General features: G+C 47.5%; 1 non-coding gene across 1 annotated transcript; it reads right to left on the bottom strand.

Moving 5' to 3' along the window:
• Positions 1 to 3,073: 3,073 nt before the first annotated feature.
• Positions 3,074 to 3,193, bottom strand: LOC123433648. Its single transcript, XR_006624987.1, has one exon. It is a non-coding gene; the product is annotated as a U5 spliceosomal RNA (small nuclear RNA).
• Positions 3,194 to 7,989: the final 4,796 nt, after the last annotated feature.

The following is a 7,989-nucleotide window of genomic DNA, read 5'->3' as shown; positions in this document are numbered from 1 at the left end:
TCGTGTCCGCTTTGGCTGGGCATGAATGCAGCCACTGATGCTTTGGAACGACACTAACCATTTCTAGCGGGAAGAGACAGCGCACGCAAGGGGCAAGTTTTTGATGGGTCGGAGTGGTCAGAAACAGGTGCTGCAACAGTTCAGATGACCTCAAAGCCCTCCTACTTTGTCTTCGGTTTACGAGAGAAAGTGCGTACGGGGTCCAGACCATTTAGCGGACTGATACATGCCCGCATTATTTGACACAATACGTCCGGACCACGCGATCTAAAAGTATACTCACGGTTTGAGGGTCAAGATGCCCTAAGACTTTTTGTTTCTAAAAATCCCATAACACTACTTGTCAATTTTGGGGATATATAAGTATAAAGGAGGACGTATCCAGTGCCTCCCTTGTTTGGTTGCTTCTTTGCAACTTCCTCCGTTTTATTTTGTAAAAAAAAGTTCCAGGATAGTCTTGAATCAAAGTTCATTAAGTTTTATAAAGCCTATATAAAAATATCTCAATACCTAAGAAATGAACTTCCAAACTATATATTAATTATACCGTAGATCTTTGCGGATCTTTCTATAGACTTGATCAAACTTTAAAAGTTTAACTTAGAAAAAATATTAGAACTTCAATTATTTTCAAACTATGGCAATCTCACACTCCTTCGTCGACACCAATCTGTTTGCTGACTTCAAGAGATTCGCGACCTCAACATCAACACATTCGTGCCCATCGACCTCGACCTCGATCAACTGAACTTCACTCCATGACATGTCTTCTTCCGCCCCCTCTGCAGGTAGTACGGTCTCAATCACCACGTTGACGACACCACCCACGCCCGCACCAAGTTCATTGACGCCGAGTGGAGCGTTATCGACTCCGCCATCCACCACTAGCTATACATGACGATCTCCAATACCATCCACACCATGATCATTCGTGAGGACAACTCGACCTAAACCGCGTGGATGGAGGCAAAGTCGTTCCTCTTCCACAACAACTGCCACTAGCATGCCACACTCCTTTCCCGCAAGTTCTAGCTATCTTCGTGACTCCATGTCCATCACCAACTATTACACACGTCTCAAAGTCCTCGCTAACGAGCTGCACGAGGTGACAACCATCATCATCGACAAAGGGTTGTTTTCCAAACATGAGAGAGAGAGAGGAGAGGGGGAGAGAAAGAGGAGAGGGTGGAGAGAGAGAGATGCAGTTTACATATATATACTCCCTCCGTTCCTAAATATAAGTCTTTATAGAGATTTTACTAGTGGACTACATACGGATGTATATAGACATATTTTAGAGTGTACTTTCAATCATTTTGCTCCGTATGTAGACATCTAGTGAAATCGTTTAAAAGACTTATATTTAGGAACGGAGGGAGTATATATATATATATATATATATATATATATATATATATATATATATATACTACTATATTAAACCGGCTAAGCTAGGGGCTTTCTCATTTTTTTCCCATTTTTTCAAGGGCTTTGTGAATTTGACATGTGGCAGCTGATGAATAGTGCCCTGAACAGTAATTGCACTCATTAATTAATGGAGTGCGGTAATCCTACTCAGTTATCATGGGTGAACTGTAATTACGGATGAATAGTATTTGATGCATCCAGTACTTCGCACGAACAATGTTTCTAAGAAATACGAACCAACTTAAACTTTTTTTTCTGTACATAGTAATACATGTTAACATAGTTCTATGTGAATGATATTTCCAAAAAAATACAAACATTTGTTAGAAAATAAACCTGAGATTTTTTACATATCGAAGACAAAAGACCTTTGTAGGTTTATGCAGTTTTTCACTTTGAAACAGCATCCAAGAAACTCGATTAACAAAAATGGGCCCAAATTAGCTTGCTCTATTTTTCTCCCATCAATGATTTACGTGTTTAACACATGTTTATTCAAGCGGGTACCACTCAAAATAAGCCATGTGTTCCTCTAAATTTTGGAGCTTATACATGATTTCTAAAAGATTGATGTCTTTTTTACCTTCGGTTCATTCATGATTTTACATGGTGGTTTGCTATCGGTTTTTGTTGTTGAACGGTCTGATTGGTTCAAGGTTTATGTTTATGTGTAGTGTTCTTGAATTTTATGTTTTTTATGCTAGCTTTCTATCTCTTCTTGACTTATTTACTGTTTGGATGTGTCTAGGACAAATCTAGATGAAACATAGTTATTGTACATATAATGTACATATAAATGACTAAACCAACAATAAAAAGTAAAAAAAATGCGCACACGAATCTTCATGTAAGATCAATGATATAGGACTTAGATGTGCAATATTTATCTCATATATTCAGATGTGTTTTAGCAAAACTGTTACTGTATTGTGATCATTTATGTGGCAAGGTTACGTGGATCTAGGCGATGTTGCTTTGTTTTACCTGTATTGAGGCCTTTGCTAAGCATCCACTGCTTTCCAACTCCTCTCTATAAAAAGTTCCTCTAGAAAATGCTCTCTCGGAGCCTATCTTATAGATTTCTCGTTGACGATGACAAGATGAGGATGGAGCAGCGACAGAGTGCCCAAAGCGGAAGCGCAACAGAAACACCACGACCTCTCCGGTCTCCACCACATCCTACCCCTCGACTTCTAACGGATCTATTACCGACGATCATTTCAAGAGGAGTTGCGGACGACCAACATAATGAATGGATGGACACACTTGCACACACGGGTTCCCAAGTGCATCCGCTAGTTGTATTAAATCAAGCTAGTGGCATGCCCATTGCAGTCGATGTGGCTGACCAATTCCTATATAATCTAGTACTCCCTTCGTATGAAAATACAAGACACATTTTAAGACCAAAAAACGTTTTATATTTTGACAAAGAGGAAGTAGAAGATTAGAACTATTACGGAAGAAGAATAGGAAGCATGTCGTTGGGGCGTGCAACCACACCAGCAGATAAATCTGGTGTTCATCTTTTCACAGTTTCTGCTACAGGAGTCAATATGGAATTTCATCAAAAAAACAATTACATCAATGGTTTTCCCTTGAATACCCAAGTCAAAATCAATGTTTGCTGTCTTTGTTTTGTGGGACCCTCTCACAGAGGAGAAAGACCCTTTAAAAATTATGGTATGCTGCTCATTGTGGCGCCCACACGGTATTCTTTAGTAAAAGGCGAAAGAATAGTTCGCTTTGTGGTCACCACGCAGCTGCGTGCCTTCAACCGCTGGCCCTGGCCGCCATCTTATACACCTTGCTCATCAGCGCTCCTCTCAGGGCAAGCGAGGTGGTACTAACCCGAGCCGCGAGCGCCCATCCCTCCACTCGACGTCGGACGCGTCAGTAGAATTCTCCCCCTTCCATCTTCGTCTCGGATCACGATGCGTGCACGGATTCAACCCAACGACGGCTCTCTCCTCTTCTTCTATTTATAATCAAACGCAAGCGATCTGTGCCCTGCACCGCGGAACAAGAGAATCTCCATCGACACACAAAACCATGGCATCGATGCCGTCGAGCCTCTCGTTGCCGTGCCTCGCCATCCACCGCGACCTGGGCCGGTCAACCACGACGGTGCTGCTCAGCGTGCCGGAGAAGAAGGTCGTTGCCACAGGGGCCGACGTCGACGGCGTCATCGCGCCGGCGCTGGCCAACAAGACCATCCTGCCCACCGCGCGCGGCTACGTGCTCTCCCGGGACCCCGCCTCCCTCGCCACCTTCCTCTACAGCCCCCAGAGCCGCCGCAAGATCGACCTGCCGCCGCTGGCCATCGACCAGGACCTGCTGAGGCACGGCGCCCACTGCCTGCTCTCCGACGAGCCCACCGATCCCAGCTGCGTCGTGCTCCTCGTCGAGCCCGACGCCACCTTCGTCTGGCACCTCCGCCTCGGCGGCGACGGCGACCAGGCGGGGTGGCAGAGACACGAGTACGACATCGGGTCGCAAGTGTACGACGAGGACGACGAGAAGCATCCGGCCTGGATCGGGAAGACCGTGATCCGCCAGATCGCCGCGTGCCGCGGCAAGTTCTACTTCAACCCAACCTCGACAGAGCTGGGCGTCATCGACTTCTCCGCCGGCCCGCCGGCGTTCAGCTCGATCCCCGCCGGGTGCCCCGACGAAGGGGAGTTTGCCGTGGTAGCGAGGACTTTCCTGGTGGAATCCGAGGAGGAGCTCTACATGGTAAACCTGTTGATGGACGAGGCCGACATGAACACGTACACGGGCCTGAGCGTGTACGTGATGGATTTCGAGCGGACGCGGTGGCGCATGGTGGGTGATCTCGGCGGCCGCACCTTCCTCATGTCGCCGGTGTACGTCGGCGCCTCGTGCGAGTCCGGCCGGTTGCGAGGCGACTGCGTGTACGTGGTGCGCCCAATGTCGAGGGAGTTGCATGTTTTCGACGTCAGGGATGGGAGCATCGAGACGCACAAGCTTCAGGACGCTCCATTCTCGAATAAAGGATTTTGGGTGCTTCCTACTAGCTTCTAAATACGATCCTTATCCATATGTACATGGGTGAAAAACTATGCTACTCCCTTTGTCTAAAACGTCTTACAAAAAAGAAGAGAGAGAGTAGTAGTTTGTTTTCAGGAATACTTCCCCTCAACCGATGGATAACTGGTCTTCTTCTACCACCTTTGTTGCGTCACACGTGGTCCATCACCGCTGTCGCACCCAATCTTATCGCAACAGATGCGGCTGGCCATATCTGACGTTTTTGTCCACGAGCCCTCTTCCCTGGAAATCCCCATTGATTTGTTTTCGCCTTTCGCCGACAACAATGGCCGCATGATAGTTGTCGTCAAACGTCACCACTGTTGATGCCCTTGCCGGCAACCGCCCACCTCGTCGGAAAGGAGAATAATGGCGATGTTGCAAGAGGGGTCAGACGCGGTTGCCGCTGTTGCCGCCCGCTTTCATTCCGACCGTCGGTCGCCCGCGGTGCACCCACCTCCTAGAGAGGAAGATGACGACGAGCCGACCTAGTCGAAGGTCGAGTTTGGCTCCTTCTTCGTCACGGTTTGACGGGGGCTCACCTCGAACGATCGACTGTGATTCTTTTCCTGCAACATCTTTCCTGTTGCAAGGAAGATTTCTATGACATCAGTGATGCTGCAAAACTTTCTTCCAACACACCTATACAAAAGTGAAGATAAAAAGTTCTGCAACATTAGCTCTGTTAAAAAAATCTGCAGACATTTGTATAACAGAATATATCTCAATGTTAATCACCAATGGAGGGATGGATGTTACCAAGAAGGCATACCAACGCCATGAAGACGCACCCTATTCTTCTTGGGATATGACAACGATTGGGTGCTTGAGGAAAGAGAGGATTTCCGTCATGATGTGCTCTTACAATGCAATGTTTGCTTTTAGTGGTGAAAGTGCATGCTATGCCCCTAATCGACTTTTGGTGTTAATGACAACACATACATAGGAAACTAATTCTATTTGTTGAGTGTATCTCAGGATGGCAAGTACTTTAGTAGATTGAGAATTATGTGCCAAAGGTTGTCTGAGAAGATTGGGAATTTATATTTCGAGAAGGCTCGGGATTAAGAAAAGATGATGTAGACTATTCTTTTGAGTGTACTGATATTGAGTATAGGGATCCCGCACTATTAAGAGGGGATCACAGGTTTTGTGATGAACTTGCTCATACCACATCTTCACTGTCATACCCAATACCACATATTCTCCACTCTGTTCTTATATCAAAACGGGTCTATTGTCTCGGACATCCGGCTCCCTCCGGACGTCCGAGGGCCGGACGACCGGCAGGCTTCGGAAATCCGTAGCCCTTCACCAGAAGTTTGTGAGTCATATAACTCGGAAATCCGGCTCCCTTCGGACATCCGAGGGCCGGACGTCCGACCAGCCCCGGAAATCCTGAGCCCTGCACCAGTAGAAGTTGAGTTCTATAACTCGGATTTCCGGCTTCCTCCGGACGTCCGAGGGCCGGACGTCCGACCACCTTCGTGTTGGAATTGTGCCCTAGAGGCAATAATAAATATAGTTATTATTATAATTCCTGTATCAAGATAATCGTTTATTATCCATGCTATAATTGTATTGAATGAAGACTCATTTACATGTGTGGATACATAGACAAAACACCGTCCCTAGCATGCCTCTAGTTGGCTAGCCAGTTGATCGATGATAGTCAGTGTCTTCTGATTATGAACAAGGTGTTGTTGCTTGATAACTGGATCACGTCATTAGGAGAATCACGTGATGGACTAGACCCAAACTAATAGACGTAGCATGTTGATCGTGTCATTTTGGTGCTACTGTTTTCTGCGTGTCAAGTATTTGTTCCTATGACCATGAGATCATATAACTCACTGACACCGGAGGAATGCTTTGTGTGTATCAAACGTCGCAACGTAACTGGGTGACTATAAAGGTGCTCTACAGGTATCTCCGAAGGTGTTAGTTGAGTTAGTATGGATCAAGACTAGGATTTGTCACTCCGTGTGACGGAGAGGTATCTCGGGGCCCACTCGGTAATACAACATCACACACAAGCCTTGCAAGCAATGTAACTTAGTGTAAGTTGCGGGATCTTGTATTACGGAACGAGTAAAGAGACTTGCCGGTAAACGAGATTGAAATAGGTATGCGGATACTGACGATCGAATCTCGGGCAAGTAACATACCGAAGGACAAAGGGAATGACATACGGGATTATATGAATCCTTGACACTGAGGTTCAAACGATAAGATCTTCGTAGAATATGTGGGCTCCAATATGGGCATCCAGGTCCCGCTATTGGATATTGACCGAGGAGTCTCTCGGGTCATGTCTACATAGTTCTCGAACCCGCAGGGTCTGCACACTTAAGGTTCGACGTTGTTTTATGCGTATTTGAGTTATATGGTTGGTTACCGAATGTTGTTCGGAGTCCCGGATGAGATCACGGACGTCACGAGGGTTTCCGGAATGGTCCGGAAACGAAGATTGATATATAGGATGACCTCATTTGATTACCGGAAGGTTTTCGGAGTTACCGGGAATGACGAATGGGTTCCGGGAGTTCACCGGGGGGCAACCCACCCCGGGGAAGCCCATAGGCCTTGAGGGTGGCACACCAGCCCTTAGTGGGCTGGTGGGACAGCCCAAAAGGCTCTATGCGCCAAGGAGAAGAAAATCAAGAGAGAAAGAAAAAAAAAAGGGAGGAGGTGGGAAGGAAGGGGGACTCCCTCCCACCAAACCTAGTCCAACTCGGTTTGGGGGGGAGACTCCTCCCCCTTGGACTCGGCCGACCCCCTTGGGGCTCCTTGAGCCCCAAGGCAAGGTCCCCTCCCTCCCACCTATATATACGGAGGTTTTAGGGCTGATTTGAGACGACTTTTTCACGGCTGCCCGACCACATACCTGCACGGTTTTTCCTCTAGATCGCGTTTCTGCGGAGCTCGGGCGGAGCCCTGCTGAGACAAGGTCATCACCAACCTCCGGAGCGTCGTCACGCTGCCGGAGAACTCTTCTACCTCTCCGTCTCTCTTGCTGGATCAAGAAGGCCGAGATCATCGTCGAGCTGTACGTGTGCTGAACGCGGAGGTGCCGTCCGTTCGGTACTAGATCGTGGGACTGATCGCGGGATTGTTCGCGGGGCAGATCGAGGGACGTGAGGACGTTCCACTACATCAACCGCGTTCTCTAACAATTCTGTTGTATGGTCTACGAGGGTACATAGATCACTCATCCCCTCTCGTAGATGGACATCACCATGATAGGTCTTCGTGCGCGTAGGAAATTTTTTGTTTCCCATGCGACGTTCCCCAACACTTCGGAAATCCGGAACCTACCACCAGAAGAAGTTGAGTCGTATAACTCGGATTTCCGGTCCTCTCCGGACGTCCGGTCGCTGTTCAATTCACAGTAGTTTCAGTCATATCTACAGGCGTCGGACGACCGACCCCTGTCGGACGTCCGACCCCTTGCGGACGCCCGGACTTCCGGCAACTCTCGGACGTCCGCACCCTGTGTGACTTAAAGTG

The sequence above is a fragment of the Hordeum vulgare genome, chromosome 2H (assembly GCF_904849725.1).
Source record: "Hordeum vulgare subsp. vulgare chromosome 2H, MorexV3_pseudomolecules_assembly, whole genome shotgun sequence".
Classification (NCBI taxonomy): Eukaryota; Viridiplantae; Streptophyta; class Magnoliopsida; order Poales; family Poaceae; genus Hordeum; species Hordeum vulgare.
This window is presented reverse-complemented; position numbering and strand designations above follow the sequence as displayed.